The sequence below is a fragment of the Aegilops tauschii genome, chromosome 2, assembly GCF_002575655.3.
Source record: "Aegilops tauschii subsp. strangulata cultivar AL8/78 chromosome 2, Aet v6.0, whole genome shotgun sequence".
Classification (NCBI taxonomy): domain Eukaryota; kingdom Viridiplantae; phylum Streptophyta; class Magnoliopsida; order Poales; family Poaceae; genus Aegilops; species Aegilops tauschii.
Window position 1 is genome coordinate 422180090 of NC_053036.3, and position 22909 is coordinate 422202998.

Consider the following 22909-nt stretch of genomic DNA (forward strand, 5'->3'; position numbering starts at 1 on the left):
TTCAACTGGGTTGTAGACTGCCCAGACTTGTTTTTGTTTTTAACAGGCCCAGCCCATGATGACAACGGGGCACAAAGATCCAGCAGGTATCTACTGGCCTCTAGCCCGCTAGCGTTAGTTATATTTTGTCTTAGAACATCCGCAGGCAGTTTTTTTACTGAATCAAACACACAGCCCAATTCTATTTTCCTCTTGAAACGCCATGTTCTGCTTCCATTTTCTAACCTCTACCTATAGTTTTACTAGTTCATATACACGTATCATTATATTGAAAATACATAAAGTTCCCTTTTCATATTTACATCCTTATTTTGTTGTTGTTGTTTTCCCTCCCAGCGCTGATTTTTTTACCACTGGTTTTCCCTTAAACCAACTCAATTGTCCCACGTCTTATTTGCTTACAAAAACAAAACAATTTTTTCTGGCAAATCAATAAGTTCTTAAAAAATAAATGTTTATCCTTTTGGGATTACAACAGTTCAGACTCGACCGAAATGTATAAAAATAAGGTTGAACTTTTTGACCGTGGTCCTGAAGGAAATATGCCCTAGAGGCAATAATAAAGTTATTATTTATTTCCTTATATCATGATAAATGTTTATTATTCATGCTAGAATTGTATTAACCGGAAACTTAGTACATGTGTGAATACATAGACAAACAGAGTGTCACTACTATGCCTCTACTTGACTAGCTCGTTGAATCAAAGATTGTTAATTTTCCTAGCCATAGACATGAGTTGTCATTTGATTAACGGGATCACATCATTAGAGAATGATGTGATTGACTTGACCCATTCCGTTAGCTTAGCACTTGATCGTTTAGTATGTTGCTATTGCTTTCTTCATGACTTATACATGTTCCTATGACTATGAGATTATGCAACTCCCGAATACCGAAGGAACACTTTGTGTGCTACCAAACGTCACAACGTAACTGGGTGATTATAAAGGTTCTCTACAGGAGTCTCCAATGGTGTTTGTTGAGTTGGCATAGATCGAGATTAGGATTTGTCACTCCGATTGTCGGAGAGGTATCTCTGGGCCCTCTCGGTAATGCACATCACTATAAGCCTTGCAAGCAATGTGACTAATGTGTTAGTTGCGGGATGATGCATTACGAAACGAGTAAAGAGACTTGCCGGTAACGAGATTGAACTAGGTATTGAGATACTACGATCGAATCTCGGGCAAGTAACATACCGATGACAAAGGGAACAACGTATGTTGTCATGCGGTTTGACCAATAAAGATCTTCGTAGAATATGTAGGAACCAATATGAGCATCCAGGTTCCGCTATTGGTTATTGACCGGCGATGAGCCTCGGTCATGTCTACATAGTTCTCGAACCCGTAGGGTCCGCACGCTTAACGTTCTGTGACGATTTGCATTATGAGTTATGTGATTTGATTACCGAAGTTTGTTCGGAGTCCCGGATGAGATCGGGGACATGACGATGAGTCTCGAAATGGTCGAGACGTAAAGATCGATATATTGGAAGGCTATATTCAGACATGGGAAAGGTTCCGAGTGATTCGGGTATTTTTCGGAGTACCGAAGAGTGACGAGAATTCGTATTGGGCCTTAATGGGCCATATGGGAAAGAAGAGAAAGGCCTCAAGGGTGGCTGCGCCCCTTCCCCATGGACTGGTCTGAATTGGACTAGGGAAAGGGGGCGTCCCCTTCCTTCCTTCTCCTTCTCCCTTCCCTTTTTCCTATTCCATGTGGGAGGTGGAATCCTACTAGGACTAGGGAGTCCTAGTAGGACTTCACACTTTGGGCGCGCCCTATGAGGGCCGGCCTCCTCCTTCCTCCATCCTTTATATACGTGGCCAGGGGGCACCCCATAGATACACAAGTTGATCATTGATCTCTTAGCCGTGTGCGGTGCCCCCGTCCACCATAATCCACCTCGGTCATATCGTCGTAGTGCTTAGGCGAAGCCCTGCGCCGGTAGCTTCATCATCACCGTCATCACGCCATCGTGCTGACGAAGCTCTTCCCCGACACTCTACTGGATCGTGAGTTCGTGGGACATCACCGAGCCGAACGTGTGCAGATCGCGGAGGTGTCGTACGTTCAGTACTAGGATCGGTCGATCGTGAAGACGTACGACTACATCAACCGCGTTGTCATAACGCTTCCGCTTTCGGTCTATGAGGGTACGTGGACAACACTCTCCCCTCTCGTTGCTATGCATCATCATGATCTTGCGTGTGGGTACGAATTTTTTTCAAATTACTACGTTCCCCAATAGTGGTATCAGAGCCAGGTTTATGCATAAATGTTATATGCACGATTAGAACACAAGTGAGTTGTGGGCGATAATAGTCATACTGCTTACCAGCATGTCATACTTTGATTCAGCGGTATTGTTGGATGAAGTGGCCCGGACCGACATTACGCGTACGCTTACGCGAGACTGGTTCTACCGACGTGCTTCGCACACAGGTGGCTAGCAGGTGTCAGTTTCTCCAACTTTAGTTGAATCGAGTGTGGCTATGCCCGGTCCTTGTTGAAGGTTAAAACAGCACATACTTGATGAAAAATCGTTGTGGTTTTGATGCGTAGGTAAGAATGGTTCTTGCTAAGCCCGTAGCAGCCACGTAAAACTTGCAACAACAAAGTAGAGTACGTCTAACTTGTTTTTGCAGGGCTTGCTGTGATGTGATATGGTCAAGACGTGATGATATATAAATTGTTGTATGACATGATCATGTTTTGTTAAAGTTATCGGCAACTGGAGGAGCCTTATGGTTGTCTCTTCATTGCATAAGATGCAAGCGCCATGTAATTGCTTTACTTTATCGCTATGCGATAGCAATAGTTGCAAAAGCAATAGTTGGCGAGACGATCATATGACGACACGTTGATAGAGATCAATATGATAGAGATCATGGTGTCATGCCGGTGACGATAGAAATCATGACGGTACTTTGGAGATGGAGATCAAAGGCACAAGATGATGATGGCCATATCATGTCACATATTTTGATTGCATGTGATGTTTATCTTTTATACATCTTATTTTGCTTGGTTCGGCGATTGCTTTATAAGATGACCCCTTACTAAAATTTCAAGGTATAAGTGTTCTCCCTGAGTATGCACCGTTGCGATAGTTCTTCGTGCTTAGACACCACGTGAAGCTCTACGTTCACATACAACGGGTGCAAGCCAGTTTTGCACATGGAGAATACTTAGGTTAAACTTGACGAGCCTAGCATATGCAAATATGGCCTCGGAACACTGGAGACCAAAAGGTCGAACGTGAATCATATAGTAGATATGATCAACATAGTGATGTTCACCATTGAAAACTACTCCATCTCACGTGATGATCGGACATGGTTTAGTTGATATGGATCACGTGATCATTTAGATGACTAGAGGGATGTCTATCTAAGTGGGAGTTCTTAAGTAATATGATTAATTGAACTTAAATTTGTCATGAACTTAGTCCTGATAGTATTTGCATATCTATGTTGTAGATCAATAGCTCGCAAATAGCTTCCGCGTTTTATTTATGATATGTTCCTAGAGAAAACTAAGTTGAAAGATGATAATAGCAATGATGCAGACTTGGTCCGTGATCTGAGGATTATCCTCATTTCTGCACAAAAGAATTATGTCCTTGATGCACCGCTAGATGACAGACCTATTGCAGGAGCAGATACAGATGCTATGAACGTTTGACAAAGCTCGGTATGATGACTACTTGATAGTTTAGTGCACCATGCTTTACGGCTTAAAACCGGGACTTCAAAAATGTTTTGAACATCATGGAGCATATAAGATGTTCCAAGAGTTGAAATTAGTATTTCAGACTCATGCCCGTGTCAAGAGGTATCACTAGTAGGAAAAGGGGCTTTTACCCCGGTTCATAAGGGCCTTTAGTCCCGGTTCTGGAACCGGGACTAAAGGGTCGTTACTAATGCCCTAGCCCTTTAGTCCCGGTTCTTACACGAACCGGGACTAAAGGCCATCCACGTGGCCGGTGCGGGGAGCCCAGGCAGGAGGGCCTTTGGTCCCGGTTGGTGCCACCAACCGGGACCAATAGGCATCCACGCGTCAGCACCTGGCAGGAGCTGAGGTTTTTGTTTTTTTGAAAGGGGGTGGTTTAGGGGTTTTGGGGGGTTAATTTAGGTGTTTCATATATTGTGTTAGCTAGCTAATTAATAGAGAGAAGTGTCCTCTCTTATCTCCGTGCTTGGTCGACGCTACGTACTATATACGTATGGAGAGGAGTAGACACGCTAGCTAGTAATCAAATGAAGGAAACAGAAGATCGTCATGAACATATGCATACAGAGAGAAGTGATATCGACCACCTCTCCTTCTCCGAGATATTGGTCGAACAACAAGTTCTCGTATATCTATCCGACACTACCGGCTACATATATACAATAATTATCTCTTACAATACAATCTCCTAATTGTATTGTAGGAACACAGGGTCCACATAGTATTCTCCGTTTTCAGCGATCACGTGGTCAAGGAAGAATGCCGCCAATTCCTCTTGAATTCCTCGCACACGATCTTCTGCTAGGAGTTCATCCTGCTTCCGAAACATCTAATTTGAAGAAGGGGGTCAATACATATATATATGAATAAATGAAACTCAACACAAATGATGGTAATAAAATAAAATTGTGAATATTATTGCTTACGCACTTCATATTGTTCTTCAGTGTAGCCCCGCTCACAGGTATGGTAGCGGATGGACTCGCAAACGTAGTATCCACAGTAATTATTCCCGGGTTCCTGCCACAACCACTTTACAAGAAATAGAGGTCAATCAAACTGATAAGCAAGCATGCTAAATGGTATTGATGAAACTACCGCTTGAATCACTAGGAGATGCGCGGAACATGCTACTATTGTACTTACTTTCGGGTGATTAAATTGCAGCTTCTTCGGCAGTCCCGGAGCTTTTGAGGTGAATTTTCTCCAAACCCTGCCAGACAAAGAAAACAATTACTTGATATTAGGAAATGAACAAAGTTGCTGATATGGTGGATAATGATCGATTTAACTTACTTCTGGAGCATTTGAGTCATGTTCGCATAGTCCTGGGGATCTTTTCGTCTCGAGTCTAAGACGGTTACTACTCCCGGTTCAAGCTTAATCTCTAGGAGAATATAGTGGAAGCTGTGCATGCATGCATAAGTCATCAATTACATTACCATAGCCTGGACTAATAAGGGAAACCGAATATGCACAAGACAGTAACACTCACTTGAAGTTGTAAGGAAAGAGTATTATATCTTTGTTTTGATTTAATACCAACGATTGTAGCAACTTGGCCTCGGCTTCTTTGGGATGTTTTTCAACCGTATATGCATCTATGAGATTTGTGTTAATGAACCCAATATCACCGATTTGTCTTTTCTTCAATTCGACGATCTTCAATCTGCATAATATAGTGAGGATAAGTATAAATACATGCAATGAAAGAGCTGACCTATATAGAGAGACTTAATGACAGAAGTAGTACTACTTACAGACAGTAGCAAGTGATCGTTGTTTTATCGAGGGCCTTTTGATTGTAAAACTGGAAGAAATCCTCAAATGGAACATTCAGCAGTTCAATTCCAACGAGGTCATGCTCCGGTTTAACTCTCAGCGTCAAAGTACTCATCCCATCAGACTCTCTGCAGGTTTTCATGTACCAATCATGTAGTCTTCGCATCATCGTGCTTAGAGATCTGACATCTTTGACGAGAGGCTTCCCGTAATGGTATTTGTGTTCGTCCACCTCCATGATTTCATAATGTACATCGTTGGGAAGGTAATCTCCAAGATTGCTATAACCGGGCACCATACTCGGATCATTAGCGACGATGTCTTTTGACACCTTGAGCGGGGGGCACGATTGGTTCGCTTGTTCGCCGAGCTGGGCAATTTTTTTCCCAGCTCGTCGTTCTTTCATCCTTTTATCACTGACAGTACTTCCCAACCGCTCCGCTTCGGCATATGCCTTTGCAAGAACGCGCTCATAGTTGCCTCTCGGCGGAGACTTTGGTGGTTTTTCTAGGGTAACGCACCAGAAAACAAAAATTTTCTGACTTACGCACCAGCCCAGGACCACTAGGGAGACTGCATACATGGTTTGATCTTTTTCGTTACCGACTCGTAGCGCAGCGGGAAGTAGAGTCGATGACGATCGGCGGTGCAGATCCCCGCAGCTAGGATTTACAACCTCCCAACCGCGAGGATGTATACCCTCATCTGCTCCTCAGACAGCCCTCAGGGAGGCGGTCGAACAGCCCCCCGGACGGTGTCGCGGACAGCCCTTCGGGAGGACCTTCGAAACTCGAACAGTCACTCGGACAGCCCTTCGGGAGGACCTTCGAAACTCGGACGGTCACATGGACAGCCCTTCAGGAGGCACTCACGAACTAAGACCGAAACTACGATCTCTCTACAGAGTTGCACACATACGGTGTCATCTATCCGGCAGGGCTTCCCGTCCAGAACTAGTTCCTGCCGGAACCCAGACAGCCTTTCGGCTCTACGAAACTATTTCGCGGGGAGGGAGAGAGAAGCCAGATCATTGCATGGCACTTGTATGTGAGAAGGGATGAGCTTTGGGCTTCCCACTCCTCCTCTATTTATAGGAAAGCCAAGGGGTAGGGATGGCTCACAAAAACCCAAAATGCCCATGTAAATGTCACACATGAAGGGCATAATGGGGAGGGAAGTGGAGCTCCATGGAGCCCCACACATGTGGCCGGCCAACCCCCTTGGGGGACCCCCATGAGGAGCATGCTTGGCCCCCAAGCCCTTCTAGAAGCCTTTTGGAAATATCCCAAAAGGTGACTCACCATAAAATATCCCAAAAAGCACTTTCACTATTCACGACGACATTTTTCAGCGTCTGTTCGAACTGAAAATATTTGTGTGGGCTTAGAACATTTCTAGTACGCACCAAAATTATTTTCAACGTGTTCCGAAACAATTCTGGTTTAGTGATTTTCATCTGCGAAAAGCATCTGAAGTGGTTCCGGCAGCTCTGGAGCATATCCGGTTATTATCCCGGAAAATTCCAGAAAGCTTCTAGAATGATTCTGGCACCCTCCAAGAATTATCAGGCATGTGCCGAAACCAATTTGACTTTATGGTATCCCCTGAAACAACTTTTCAGTTTCATCGAAACTCATCCGATGACCTCTTTCTGCGGAACCTTTTCCGCTGTCCGAAACTTTTTCGGTGATTTTCTCTCAGATTCCTTGTCTAGTATTCAGCAGATAGATGACCCTTAAGCATGTGACCCTATAGGTTCGGTGAAGTATAGACATGACTGGAACCCTTTCCGATCAATGATCAACATCGGAGCCGTGGACACCCATATTGACCCCTATACCCACACGAATAAATATTCGAGTGAACCTCCAGTTGTCGTGTGCTATTCCTGTTGCTTCGCGATATGTTACAAATACCCGAGGTGAGACATGTTGGCATTCTCGTGGATCAACAACTTGTCCACTATGCTAGTTACCTCGTTACCGGTATTGTTCTCTTTTCTCGTTATCGTGTTCCGGCATCCCCGTGATCAAATCACAAAGTGTCTGGCCAGACGATGATGGATACCGTAACACCGAGAGGGCCCAGAGATATCTCTCCATCGTCGGAGGAGCAAATCCCAATCTTGAGCTATCAAGTTACTTGACACACTTTTCCATGAACCCGTAAGCCGCCGTAATAGCCACCCATTTACGGATGACGTTTAACAAACCCCAAAGTTCATGAAGCAAGCATGAAGAAACTCGATACTCTCATGGTCTAAGGAATCATGCAAACGTTAACCATCTCTATGTTATGTACCATTAACTTGTGATGAATGAATCTCATAGCATAACATCAATCCGGGTCGATTCAACACAAATGTTCTCTTAACATTGTGCCCTCAAAATTGCTGGCATAGACATGCCCATGATCAGGAAAACAGAACCATCATGCAACGCTTGAGCTAGTCTTAGAGGCCAGACTAGGAATACTTCTTACCGTTTATTATTCCACACGTGCATATGAGTCTTCCTCCGAGCCTCGTGGATATTGCAGACTCGAGAATCATTGCAGTTATAGCATGGAACATAAACATAATTATGAACTCGGAGATAAATAATATCATTTATTATTGCCTCTAGGGCATATCTCCTACAGACTCCCACTTGCACTAGAGTCAATAATCTAGCTTATGCTAATGTACTTCACACCTGTGGCACACCGGTGTAAATATGCTTCGCTTGTGGTATAGCCTGATGTCCAACGGATCTGACGACTTCAGTTCCGTGTGTATCTTTGCATGTCCTCGCATTTTCACGTTTTCACAAAATCCATATTTTGTGTGGACTTGGCTTTGTATGTATGTGAATCACAGGTCGAACCTGGATTCCTCAGACTGAGTTATGGAGCAACTACCTGCAGTAGTGTCCCATTGTCAAAAGCCATCTTGGAACTATACTAAGTTCATGAATGAACTATATGATTCAACATTTTCTTTGTCGCTTCTAAAGCGTCAACATACTTTGCCCTTGTTATAGAATTCGCCACAGTAACTAGTTTGAACAAATTCCAACTAACTGTGCCACCACATTGTGTGTTACACAAAACCCTTAATTTAAATCGAAAATCGCATGGAGAAAAGATGAAGACTGTATCGATGTAACATTTTACAACGAACTCTTCATGATCTCTGCTTGCGAGAAAACCATGTCATCAGTACTTACTCTAGTACTCTGTGACATCTTTCACTGTTGTCCCATGATCAGTAATTTGATCACTTTGGTATCCATACTCGCAATACCTTGGGAGTATCGGACATATCTGGTTGTTTTACATACCATGGAATACATGATTAATCCAAACACAAAAGTGTGTGGAATCTGCATCATGTATTTTACTCATCAGTGTTTTGGGACACCGAGTCTTGCAAAAACACTTTCCATGTGACTTTGGCAAGAATCACTCCTTGGCGTTTTAAATGCTAAAAGGTTTTAGCATCTTGTCAATATGTATTCATTGCTTAGCCCCATTAGATAAATCTATCTCCATAGATCATCATGCCTAATATTGAGGCTATTTAGCCTAAGCACTTCATCGAAAAACTATTTTCAAATGAAGTCCTAATTTGTGTCAAGAAATTTATTTCCAATTACCAATGTGCCAAGCACATAAGGTTTTTAGAAATATTATTACGCTCCCACTTACTTTCTTGAATTACAAGCATCTTCGTTACCCATTGATGAAGTCAAAACCCCTTTGACCATTTCATCAAAACACGAAGATTCCAACTCCATTTTGCTCTCTTCTGTCCATTGCTGGAACTCTGAAGTTTGCATACCTACTACATCCTCTGGATTGACAAATTACTTTGGACTGTATCATATGCAAGTCCTAGCTTTCATTTCCATCAGATGGAAATCCTTTTATCATCCATGTTTCATATCTCATGATTGAAATATGTATTAATTGCTAGTTCAACCCGAACCGACTTTAAGCATCCCTACGATGAAAACAACCTCATCGTAGTCAACTCTTGAACTTGTTATTTCAACAAGTCGAGCTTTATGGATAAAACGTTTTATCCGTATCAGTTTTAAGTTCCATAAATATTTGTTAGACTCTAAGTCTTCCGAAAGGTGTATCAAGGTTTTAATCTTGAATCACTTATATGGAAACTAACTCGGGTTGTATTGGCATTTAGCCAATTCCGGAGTTAGGTCCCATTAACGATTCCTTGTGTATCGTAGGTATAATGTTGTCTAACAACAATATCTCGTTTGCGCACCTGAGAGGTTTGCACGAGCCTTGCCTACGTGGTTCAGCTGCAAGTTCGACCGAAGTTCATACATTTTATTGTAGAGACTTCCGTATCAGTCGTAGTAGGAAACTCTGGAATTTCTTCCAAGGTCTCTTTCCTTCGATCTGATGAAGATACTGTTTATCTCGTCGAGTTGCACTATTCTCCCACTCACCTTTTAGAAAGAACCATTCTCTTTTAAAGCATACTGTTCTTTGTGGCAAACCTATTTGCCTCGGTATAGTGAGGGAGGAATACCCAATGACTTGGGATAACCTACAAAGTAGCACTTGTCTGATTTGGAATAGGTTTGTAACCTTTTACACAAGCCCCATATTCCAAATGTTAAGAAAAGATACAACATGGTTGGGCGTACCATACCATGGCTTCATTTCAACAGACCTGATGAAGCTCTTTTCAGTGTAAAAGCCGTAGTCTCTAAAGCATCACTCTTTAAAAGGGATAATGGCAAATTTATTTATGCCATCTTTGATCTTACCATGTCATAAATGGTTCGATTACATCTTCACGGACTTTCCACTTGAAGTGGTGTTCCGGGAGGTGCAAGTTTATGAAACCCCTTTCACAACTCATCAGACATTCGCTAAACATGTAACTCAAATATTCCTTTGTGCAATCAAATTGCAGAAACATAATTTTCTTGTTACAATAACTTCTACTTCATTTTTGAGAACCTTTCGAATGATTTCAAAAGATCCAGACTTACGTCTCATCAAGTAAATATCCATATATCTACTTGAGTCATTTCTGAAGATAAATAAATCCACCACTAACAACACTTATCGGACTACACACATCAAATGTATGATCACTAATAAGTTTGTTGTTCGTTCCTTATGGCCTGTGAACGGTATTTTAGTCACTTCACTTTTCGGAGGAAAGTTGCAAGTGTCAGATGATTCAAAATCAAAAAGACTTCAAAATCCATCATAATGGAATTTTCCATGCGGGTTTCTCCAATGTGACCAAATGTAGTGCCACACTTGTGTGGTATTCTTTTAGTCTTGCGACATTTAGCGTCAGTGTTATGGATGTATCATATTACCCTCAATATTCATAACATACGTCCCATCGATGATGGAAGTATGGCCCTTATGTTATTCATAATACTTAACAATAATTGTTGTTTTTATGAACAACTCTTTTGCAACAAACATTGTGCAATGGGCTAGAGTGTATGAAACTCTAAAATGAATTATGAAAGTAAACCCAGAGGTATTGTATTATTATCAATATTCATAACATACATCTCATTCATAATGAAAGTATGGCCCTTGTGTTATTCATAATATCGAACATAAAAAGTTCTCTTATGAACAACCTTCTTGCAAGATACCTTATGCAATGGGATAGAGTTTGTAAAACTCTAAATGAATTATGAAAATAAATACAGCCGGCAATACACCGATGGAAGGTATAGTAACATTTACTATGTTCCCTGTGTATACCTTAACCTCATTTCTAGCTAGTCTTTCAGGCCATAGTAGTTCTTACATCGAGTTGCAACAGAATGCAATCGAGCGGGCATTTTTTGTGATGAACTCACAATACCCAAGAATTAGTGATTAACATGTTTAACCATAATTCGCAAGAACTATATCTTTGACCAGCCTTCTATACATCAAAAACTTGTATGACATTCATACATGAGCTGGATATTCCAGTCTTCTTTCCTTTTGCCTTTATACTTCTAGCAGTTTAACTTTTAGTATTTCTCCTACTTTCAGAAGAAGCACCCAACTTAAGAGTGGCATTAGCCCCGGACTTCCTAGGCGTGTAAGTCATACTAACACCCTTTGGACACTTCCTTTCTCTTTAAGTTATTGCTTTATTCACCTTTCATTATATGACAGGCGTTCTTCTGGATCCCTTTCCCAACAGTCAAATGCATAGTAAACACTTTTACTAATACTTGCAAACAAACATTGCTTTGTTTGTATCTGAAAATAGTTTTCAGTTCCATGAATATCATATAACTATCCCAACTTTCGAAGTTTGGGTTACATGGAAGCAAACATATTCCACTTGACCGTAACAGAATTCTAGCTTTTGGATCGAAGGACGAGAGTCACATGATCCATAGCATTAGCGGGAGGATACGGAAAGCATGCGATAGGACAAAGTCCTTCTCGGCACTTTTGAGGACAATCCTCATATTACGTTACCAATCGTAAAGTTTTAACCAGATATTTAACAGTTATTCAATTTTAATAGGGAAGGTGGAAATGCGAGCCATTGTTCTACAACTATTATGCAAGAAACACTTAGACAGTGTTCATAATTAATTGCACTAAGAATTAAACATGTTAATTCAACAGTGCGCTCCCACTCAAATCAATATCTCTCATAATTGATTTAGAGTGATTCAAGATCCATATTTCTATTCGATGCCATTGACGGGTTCATCACTGATGACACGAATTTCAATCGGTAGGCCAACTTGCCGATCACATCTCTATGTGATTCTTGTTCATCTTTCGATGGGCGTGTTCCGAGCTCAGGACTCTCCTGCCTGAACATCAAAGACAACCAAGTGATCTTGCTGCGAGGTCTGACCTCACCCGCCTCATTCCTCTCGATTCGTTCGTGCTCATGTGTACATGGCGCACCCCGAAAAGATACGAATTTCAGACGGTGCTACGCTTGGGTGAACACTAACTACTTTGATATTTTAAGTGAGAGATCACCCTAATAAAAAGCGACTACCGCGCAATCAAGAAGGGTGCATCATAAGGGATAAACATCTCAGGCAATTCATAATAGCATGATATGGTATAGCCCTTCCTGACGGAGTAGTATTTCATTTCTTCGTCTCCGGCATTCGCGTCGGTGTTCACCTTCGCGAAGATTGCCACCACCTTGTCGATGCACCAGATAATATTGCTATCTCTATAGCTAACAAAATAATGCATTACAACAAGGTTGACACGCAGGTCATTAAAGTGCAATCATATGGCTCCAGCCATCATGCCGAATCATGACACGCAGGTCATGTTAATCAAATTACATCATATAGTCATCTCATACATAATCGAATTAGTATGAGCATTGCTATACCACATCACATGCACATCCTGCAAAACCAAGTTAGACGCCTCTAATCGGTTTATGCAAAATTTTATTTTACGTGGCTTCTAAGGTTTTGACTTAAACCGCAGCTACCAACGTTTTATCATCAAGTATGATTATTCAAGTTGCTAGATTAACATCTCGGGGTGTATGAAACACGAGATAATTAAATCTCGAGCCCCATACTAAACTTCGTCATACGCATGACCCCCGTGCAGATAATATCTGCAATGCCCTTTCATCTGCGAATTTCATCTTTCTTTTGACTATGGCAGAACCCAAAGAACTGATAGCACTTCCATGATCAATCAGGATCACGGATTGCCAGAACTTTGTCAAATTCCACCATGCTGTCTCGAGATTGAGCAAACGCAAATTCTAGGGAAGCAACAAGAACCTCGGGTAACAGATTTCATCTGTCACCCACATAAATAATTTTCAGCAATAGATCTCATCTACTACCTAATTATATTATGCAATACCCATACATCTCCATGTATTCTAGATCGAAACCTGCATCTATGCATAGCATGGCTCTGATACCACTGTAGGGTAACGCAGCAGAAAAAAAAAATTCCGACCTACGCACCAGCCCAGGACCACTAGGGAGACTGCATACATGGTTTGATCTTTTTCGTTACCGACTCGTAGCGCAGCGGGAAGTAGAGTCGATGACGATCGGCGGTGCAGATCCCCGCAGCTAGGATTTACAACCTCCCAACCGCGAGGATGTATACCCTCATCTGCTCCTCAGACAGTCCTCAGGGAGGCGGTCGAACAGCCCCCTCGGACGGTGTCGCGGACAGCCCTTCGGGTGGACCTTCGAAACTCGAACGGTCACTCGGACAGCCCTTCGGGAGGACCTTCGAAACTCGGACGGTCACATGGACAGACCTTCGGGAGGCACTCACGAACTAAGACTGAAACTACGATCTCTCTACAGAGTTGCACACATACGGTGTCATCTATCCGGCAGGGCTTCGCCGTCCAGAACTAGTTCCTGCCGGAACCCAGACAGCCTTTCGGCTCTACGATACTATTTCGCGGGGAGGGAGAGAGAAGCCAGATCATTGCATGGCACCTGTATGTGAGAAGGGATGAGCTTTGGGCTGCCCACTCCTCCTCTATTTATAGGAAAGCCAAGGGGTAGGGATGGCTCACAAAAACCCAAAATGCCCATGTAAATGTCACACATGAAGGGCATAATGGGGAGGGAAGTGGAGCTCCATGGAGCCCCACACATGTGGCCGACCAACCCCCTTGGGGACCCCCATGAGGAGCATGCTTGGCCCCCAAGCCCTTCTAGAAGCCTTTTGGAAATATCCCAAAAGGTGACTCACCATAAATATCCCAAAAAGCACTTTCACTATTCACGACGACATTTTTCAGCGTCTGTTCGAAATGAAAATATTTGTGTGGGCTTAGAACATTTCCAGTACCCACCAAAATTATTTTCAACGCGTTCCGAAACAATTCCGGTTTAGTGATTTTCATCTGCGAAAAGCATCTGAAGTGGTTCCGGCAGCTCTGGAGCATATCCGGTTATTATCCTGGAAAATTCCAGAAAGCTTCCAGAATGATTCTGGCACCCTCCAAGAATTATCAGGCATGTGCCGAAACCAATTTGACTTTATGGTATCCCCTGAAACAACTTTTCAGTTTCATCAAAACTCATCCGATGACCTCTTTCTGCGGAACCTTTTCCGCTGTCCGAAACTTTTCCGGTGTCCGAAACTTTTTCGGTGATTTTCTCTCAGACTCCTTGTCTAGTATTCAGCAGATAGATGAACCTTAAGCGTGTGACCCTATAGGTTCGGTGAAGTATAGACATGACTGGAACCCTTTCCGATCAATGATTAGCATCGAAGCCGTGGACACCCATATTGACCCCTATACCCACACGAATAAATATTCGAGTGAACCTCCAGTTGCCGTGTGCTATTCCTGTTGCTTCGCGATATGTTACAAATACCCGAGGTGAGACATGTTGGCATTCCCGTGGATCAACAACTTGTCCACTATGCTAGTTACCTCGTTACCGGTATTGTTCTCTTTTCTCGTTATCGTGTTCCGGCATCCCCGTGATCAAATCACAAAGTGTCTGGCCAGACGATGATGGATACCGTAACACCGAGAGGGCCCAGAGATATCTCTCCATCGTCGGAGGAGCAAATCCCAATCTTGAGCTATCAAGTTACTTGACACACTTTTCCATGAACCCGTAAGCCGCCGTAATAGCCACCCATTTACGGTTGACGTTTAACAAACCCCAAAGTTCATGAAGCAAGCATGAAGAAACTTGATACTCTCATGGTCTAAGGAATCATGCAAACGTTAACCATCTCTGTGTTATGTACCATTAACTTGTGATGAATGAATCTCATAGCATAACATCAATCCGGGTCGATTCAACACAAATGTTCTCTTAACATTGTGCCCTCAAAATTACTGGCATAGACATGCCCATGATCAGGAAAACAGAACCATCATGCAACGCTTGAGCTAGTCTTAGAGGCCAGACTAGGAATACTTCTTACCGTTTATTATTCCACACGTGCATATGAGTCTTCCTCTGAGCCTCGTGGATATTGCAGACTGGAGAATCATTGCAGTTATAGCATGGAACATAAACATAATTATGAACTCGGAGATAAATAATATCATTTATTATTGCCTCTAGGGCATATCTCCTACAGTTTTGTCAGGGCAGCCAGAGTGCGCTTTGCTTTCACCGGATCTACCTTCTCCTCCGGAGGTGGATGTTTCTTTGCTTTCACCCCTTCAAAGAAGTTCTTCACTTCGGCTCGCACGATCTTCGCGTTCTCCTCCTCGGTCCTCTCATATGGTAACTTCTCTGGAGTCTTCAGAGAAGGACCGAATCTGTATTGCCTCCCGCCTCTGGCAGCTGTACTGCTAGACGCCGGCAGAGCAGACGGAGCGGCTGCGGCTATCTTCTTTCCTTGCTTACGAGGCGGAGGAGAAGGACTACGACGCGCCAGAGCAGCCGGAGCGGCGGCGGGTCTCTTCCGCCCTTGCTGACGAGGCGGAGAAGGAGGAGGCTGGCTGCTCTGGCGTGCCGGCGCTGGCGGAGAAGGAGGTGGAGTGCCGCCACGCGCCGGAGAAGGAGGCTGAGTGCCCTGATCACTCGCCGGAGGAGGAGGCAGAGGAGGAGGCGGAGTGCCCTTACTCGCTGGAGCCGTCCAGTTCGGAAGCTTGATGAGCTCCTTCCGCCATAGGCATGGAGTCTTCAGAGCTAAACCCAGCCGAGTCTCCCCTTCACCGGTAGGGTGGTCAAGCTGGAGGTCCTCAAATCCCTCCGTTATTTCATCCACCATCACCCTAGCATATCCTTCTGGAATCGGCTGGCAGTGGTAGGTTGCGCCGGGTTCAGTAGGTAAAACAGAGCCAACAGCCGCCTTGACTTTCAAGTTCTGCCATTCCGCCATAAGGTGGCAATGTTGAGACTCCGTGATAGCATCCACGGGGTAGCTAGCAGGAGCCGCATGCTCCAGCTGAGGCAACTCGGTGGAAGCCACGCTGCTTCTCCGCTGAGATGGCGGTGTAGCTTGGGGGGCAGTTTCGGCATCTCGATTGCCGTCTCGTTCCTCTAGCGCTTGAACCCTTTCGTGCAGCTTCTGAATTTGGATCTGCTCCACTTTTTTCCTCCTCTCCTGGGTTTTGTAACCGCCCGCGTCCGGAAAACCAGCCTTCCACGGAACGGAGCCTGGTGTGCCTCGTCTCCGTCCAGGGTGCTCAGGATTCCCGAGGGCCATTGTGAGCTCGTCGTTCTCTCTGTCTGGAACGAACGTCCCTTGCTGCGCTGCATCGATATAGTGCTTAAGCTTCTTGACGGGTATTGCAAGTTGCTCGTCCGTCCAACGACACCTCCCTGATACAGGGTCCAATGTTCCGCCAGCCCCGAAGAACCAAGTCCAGCAACGGTCTGGCCAGTTCATTGTCTCTGGTTCGATCCCTTTATCAAGCAGATCCCTCTCAGACTTGGCCCACTTAGGCCGGGCTTTGAGGTAGCCACCTGACCCCGTGCGATGGTGAAGCTTCTTCTTCGCAGCATTCTTCTTGTTTGTCGCTGACATCTTCTTACTCTTTTCCGATGTCTTGTGGGCCACAAATGCGGGCCAGTGATCTCTGATCTTCTCATACCGGCCGATGAATTCTGGTGTCTCTTCTTTGTCGACAAACGTTTTCAGCTCATTCTTCCACCTCCTGAATAGGTCTGCCATCTTCTTAAGAGCATGAGACTTGATTAATTGCTCTATAACTGGCTTCTCCGGATCCTCCTCTGGCGGTAGGGTGAAATTTGCCTTCAGCTCAGTCCAAAGATCATCTTTCTGCATATCATTGACATAAGACACCTCAGGATCTTCCCTCTTAGGCTTATACCATTGGTGGATGCTGATCGGGATCTTGTCCCTAACTAGAACCCCGCACTGAGCAGCAAAAGCATCCTTTGTCCGGAGGGGTTCAATCGGTTGGCCGTCGCGCGCGATTGCTGTGATCTCAAACCTTTTATCCGAGCGCAACTTTCTCTTCGGGCCTCGTCTCTTTACCGCAGTTGTGCTCGATCAGGAGGGGTAGAAAAAAGAAGAAAGACGAGTGTTAATTAATATGTGTACATACCAAAACAATGAATGCATCAATTAGCTAGTCAGCACAGGCTTAACTAATATATTTACCTGGCCGGACTCTGTTCGGTCACCGGAGCCGTCACCACGGGCTCCTTCTTGCACCAGCGTTGGGTCACCGTCATGTCTTTCCTCCTCCACTCTTCGATCACCGTAGCCTGCTTCTTCACCCTGTTCTTCCAGACCATCAGCATTGTCATTAAGATACGACAAGATGTCACCTCCGGCTAAGATTATGTCCCCCAACACCTCTTCTGCTTGCTCATCTCGTCCGTGCTCCATTGTTTCTGCAAATATTACAACATGGCAATTATTACACAAACATGACAGCAGGTGGATATATTAGTGCAAACGTAGACCTAGCTTATTCCGGGTTTGGGGTGGCCTAGGCAACGCTTCAAGGGTAGGGGCGCGGCGGGAGGGGGTAGGAGATCGACATCGTTTTTTTCTAGGGTTTGGGTGTCCTCGAGAGTTTTGGTCGAGCGAGAGGGCCGGGGGGGTGCTCCCGTGGTCTAAGTTATCACGGTCGAGAGGGGGTATACATATCGACCGTCCATCATGTCGAAGTTATCTGGGAGGGATTTATATATATCAACAACGACGACATACATACACGGGAAAATAATGTTATCGGGGAGGGGGTATATCGACCCCCCCCATGTGTTGAAGTTATCGGGAGGGGGTTTTATATCGACAACGACGACATACATACACGGGAAAATAATGTTATCGAGGAGGGGGTATATCGACCCCCCCTCGTGTTGAAGTTATCGGGAGGGGGTAATATCGACAACGACAACATACATACACGGGAAAATAATGTTATCGGGGAGGGGGTATATCGACCCCCCCACGTGTTGAAGTTATCAGGAGGGGGTTATATCGACAATGACGACATATATACACGGGAAAATAATGTTATTGGGGAGGGGGTATATCGACCCCCCTCGTGTTGAAGTTATCCCCCCTCGTGTTGAAGTTATCGGGAGGGGTATATATCGACGACGACATACCCGATAAAACATAAGAAAACGAAGAAGAAATAAAAAGAGGAGAAGAAGAAAGGAATAGAGGAGAGGATTGAAGAAAAAAACAAGAAAAAAAAAGAGGAGAAGAAGAAAGGAATAGAGGAGAAGAAGAAAAAATAGAATATTTTCTATTTTTATTCTATTTTTTCTTCTTCTCCTCTGTTCCTTTCTTCTTCTCCTCTTCTTTTTCTTCTTTTTTCCTCTTCTTATTTATTTCTCCTCTTCTTCTTTCTTTCCTCTTCTTATTTTCTTCTTTCCTATCCTTCCTTTTCTTCTTCTTCCCTTCCTAGATAGATATATAAAACTTTTCTAAAATTGTAACTTTTGCATATATAAAACTTTTCCATGTGGATCATCATTTCTCATATATATCCATTGTCATATATAAAAACTTTCTATATATGAACAAAAAACTTTCTATGAACAAAAAAACATTTTTGACATATATATTCATACATTTTGAACATCTACATACATACAATTTTTTTTCCACATATACATTATAGCCACATACACATATACATCACATATGAACAAAAAAATTAAACTAATAAAAATAAAAAAACATATAGCCACATATGAACAAAAACATATAGCCACATACATACACATATACATTATATATATATATGATCAAAAAACAATTAACTAATAAAAAAACATAGCCGGGGCGGCGGCTCTCACAGCGGGGGCGGCTAGGACGATGGCGACGGCGGGGGCGGCGAGGGCGGGACGGGGTGGGGGCGGCGAGGGCGCCGGCGAGCACGCGTGGGCCGGGCAGGGGGGCTCGGGGCGCCGAGGCGGCGCGCGCGAGCAGGGGAGCACGAGGCGGGGCGGCGCGTGGGGGCAGGGCGACGGCGACGAGCACCGGGCGGCGACCCTTCGAGGCAAGGGCGCGGGGCGACGGCGACGAGGAGCGGGCGGCGACGGCGAGCACGGGCAGCCTGGCGGCGTCGGGGGCAACTGGCGAGGTATCTGAAAATTTCCCAAGTGTTGGCTTATATAGGAACACCTTTGGTCCCGGTTGGTGGCACCAACCGGGACCAATGCCACCCTTTACTCCCGGTTGGTGCCACCAACCGGGACCAAAGGTCCCTTTTCAGCAGCCCAAAGGGCGGGAAGCGGCGGCCTTTGGTCCCGGTTGGTGGCACCAACCGGGACTAAAGGGGGGGCATTGGTCCCGGTTGGTGCCACCAACCGGGACCAAAGGCCTTGCGCTGCCCGCGGCCAAAAGTTTAGTCCCACCTCGCTAGTTGAGAGGGGCTCGGAGTGGTTTATAAGCCCCACTGCGGCTGCCCTCTCGAGCTCCTCTCAAATGCAGGCTTACGGGCCTAATGTCACACTGTGCTGTCTGTGGGCCTATTGGGCCTTCTGCGGGCCTGAATCTTGGCCCAGGTTGGGTTTCTAGTCGTATTCAGGCCGTGGTGGCCCAATAGGTGGCAGTTTTTTAAATTTTTTTCCAGTTTTTTGGTTCTGTTTTTTGCATTATTTATTTTCTTTTGTTTTTTGCTTTATTTTTTAATTCTTTTTGCTTTTAGGTCAGCAAAATTATAAACTGTCTGTTAGTGCCATTAGTTTTAGAAAAAATATAAACTTTCTATTAGTGCCATTAGTTCTTTATGAAAATTCTTTTTGTTGTATTTAGTTTTTTTGTTTTCTTTTTTGCTATATTTATTTTGTTTTGTTTCTACTTACAACAAAAAACTTATTTATTTTATTTTATTTTGTTTCTAATTACTTATTTATTTTACTTTATGATAATTCTTTCTGCTATTGAAGTTTCTATCAAAAAAAGTTCTTTATGAAAATTCTTTTTGCTTTTAATGATTAAAAATAAAAAAGAGGCGCAATGCGCGTTGATTTGCTTCAAGCCTTTCGGAATAGTGTAGACTGCACTGCACATAGCTCGATGCAGTCTACCTTATTCCTCAAGGATTGAAGCTAAGCAACGTGAGCACTGCGCCTCTTCTTCATCGTCTCTGCACTCAGGGCTTATAAACCGCTCCTAGTGCCTCTCAGCTAGCAAGGTGGGACTAAAAAACTGCTTAGCTAGTAAGAAACTCTAGTACCGGTTCGTGCCACGAACAGGTACTAAAGGTGCTCGTGGGGCCACAGCCTCATTAGTACCGGTTCGTGGCACCAACAGGGACCAAAGGGTGGAATTGGTCCCGGTTCATGCCACCAACTGGGACCAATGGCCTTGCACAGCGGCGTGGTGGTGAGTTTAGTCCCACCTCGCTAGCTAAGAGAGAGCCACACCTGTTTATAAGGTGCGGTGCGCCTGAGCTGTCGAGCTCCTCTCTAAAGCAGGCTTACGGGCCTAACCTCTCTGTACATGCCTGTGGGCCTACTGGGCCTTCTGCGGGCCTGAATCCTGGCCCATGGATGGGTTTCTAATCGTATTCAGGCCGTGGTGCCCCAGTAGGTGGCATAATTTTTAATTTTTGGCCTGTTATTTTTCATGCATTTACTAATTATTTTGAGCTATAAGACCCTAAAATTGAAAAGCATTTCAAATGAACTCTGAAAAGGTTGAAAGTTGGCATGGTATCATCATTTCATCCACATAGCATGTGCAAGAAAGTTGAGAGAGTTACGGCAAAAACTAGATGCACTTCTTGTACAAAACGGACAATGGTATCATACTCGTCTATTACAAAGTTGGCATGGTATCATCATAATAGTTGCGGGAGAAAGTCTTCACTTTTTCTTCGCTTGTGTCATTTGCTTATTGCGCCGTAACCATGGATAATCTTCATCGTTTATCAGGATGCTTGGGTCAGCCTTGACTTTGAAGGGAGGAATTTCATGAAACTTTTCATAATCTTCAGACATGTCTGTCTTGCCCTCCACTCCCACAATGTCCCTTTTTCCTGAAAGAACTATGTGCCGCTTTGGCTCATCGTATGATGTATTCGCTTCCTTATCTTTTCTTTTCCTCGGTCTGGTAGACATGTCCTTCACATAGATAACCTGTGCCACATCATTGGCTAGGACGAACGGTTCGTCAGTGTACCCAAGATTGTTCAGATCCACTGTTGTCATTCCGTACTGTGGGTCTACCTGTACCCCGCCTCCTGACAGATTGACCCATTTGCACTTAAACAAAGGGACCTTAAAATCATGTCCGTAGTCAAGTTCCCATATGTCCATTATGTAACCATAATATGTGTCCTTTCCCCTCTCGGTTGCTGCATCAAAGCGGACACCGCTGTTTTGGTTGGTGCTCTTTTGATCTTGGGCGATCGTGTAAAATGTATTCCCATTTATCTCGTATCCTTTGTAAGTCAATACAGTCGAAGATGGTCCCCTGGACAACGAGTACAACTCATCACAAATAGTGGTGTCACCTCTGAGACGTGTTTCCAACCAACTGCTGAAAGTCTTGATGTGTTCACATGTAATCCAGTCGTCACACTGCTCCGGGTGTTTGGAGCGCAGACTGTTCTTGTGTTCATCGACATACGGGGTCACCAAGGTAGAGTTCTGTAGAACTGTGTAGTGTGCTTCAGACCAAGAATATCCGTCCCTGCATATTATTGAGTCCCCCCTCCAAGCGTGCCTTTTCCAGTCAGTCTCCCCTCATACCGCGATTTAGGGAGACCTATCTTCTTAAGGCCAGGAATGAAGTCAACACAAAACCCAATGACATCCTCTGTTTGATGGCCCATGGAGATGCTTCCTTCTGGCCTAGCGCGGTTACGGACATATTTCTTTAGGACTCCCATGAACCTCTCAAAGGGGAACATATTGTGTAGAAATATGGGCCCCAGAATGACAATCTCGTCGACTAGATGAACTAGGACGTGCGTCATGATATTGAAGAAGGATGGTGGGAACACCAGCTCGAAACTGACAAGACATTGCGCCACATCACTCCTTAGCCTTGGTATGATTTCTGGATCGATCACCTTCTGAGAGATTGCATTGAGGAATGCACATAGCTTCACAATGGCTAATCGGACGTTTTCCGGTAGAAGCCCCCTCAATGCAACCGGAAGCAGTTGCGTCATAATCACGTGGCAGTCATGAGACTTTAGGTTCTGGAACTTTTTCTCTGGCATATTTATTATTCCCTTTATATTCGACGAGAAGCCAGTCGGGACCTTCATACTGAGCAGGCATTCAAAGAAGATTTCTATCTCTTCTTTCGTAAGAGCGTAGCTGGCAGGACCTTCATACTGCTTCGGAGGCATGCCGTTTTTTCGTGCAAACGTTGCAGGTCCTCCCGTGCCTCAGGTGTATCTTTTGTCTTCCCATACACGCCCAAGAAGCCTAGCAGGTTCACGCAAAGGTTCTTCGTCACGTGCATCACATCGATTGAAGAGCGGACCTCTAGCTCTTTC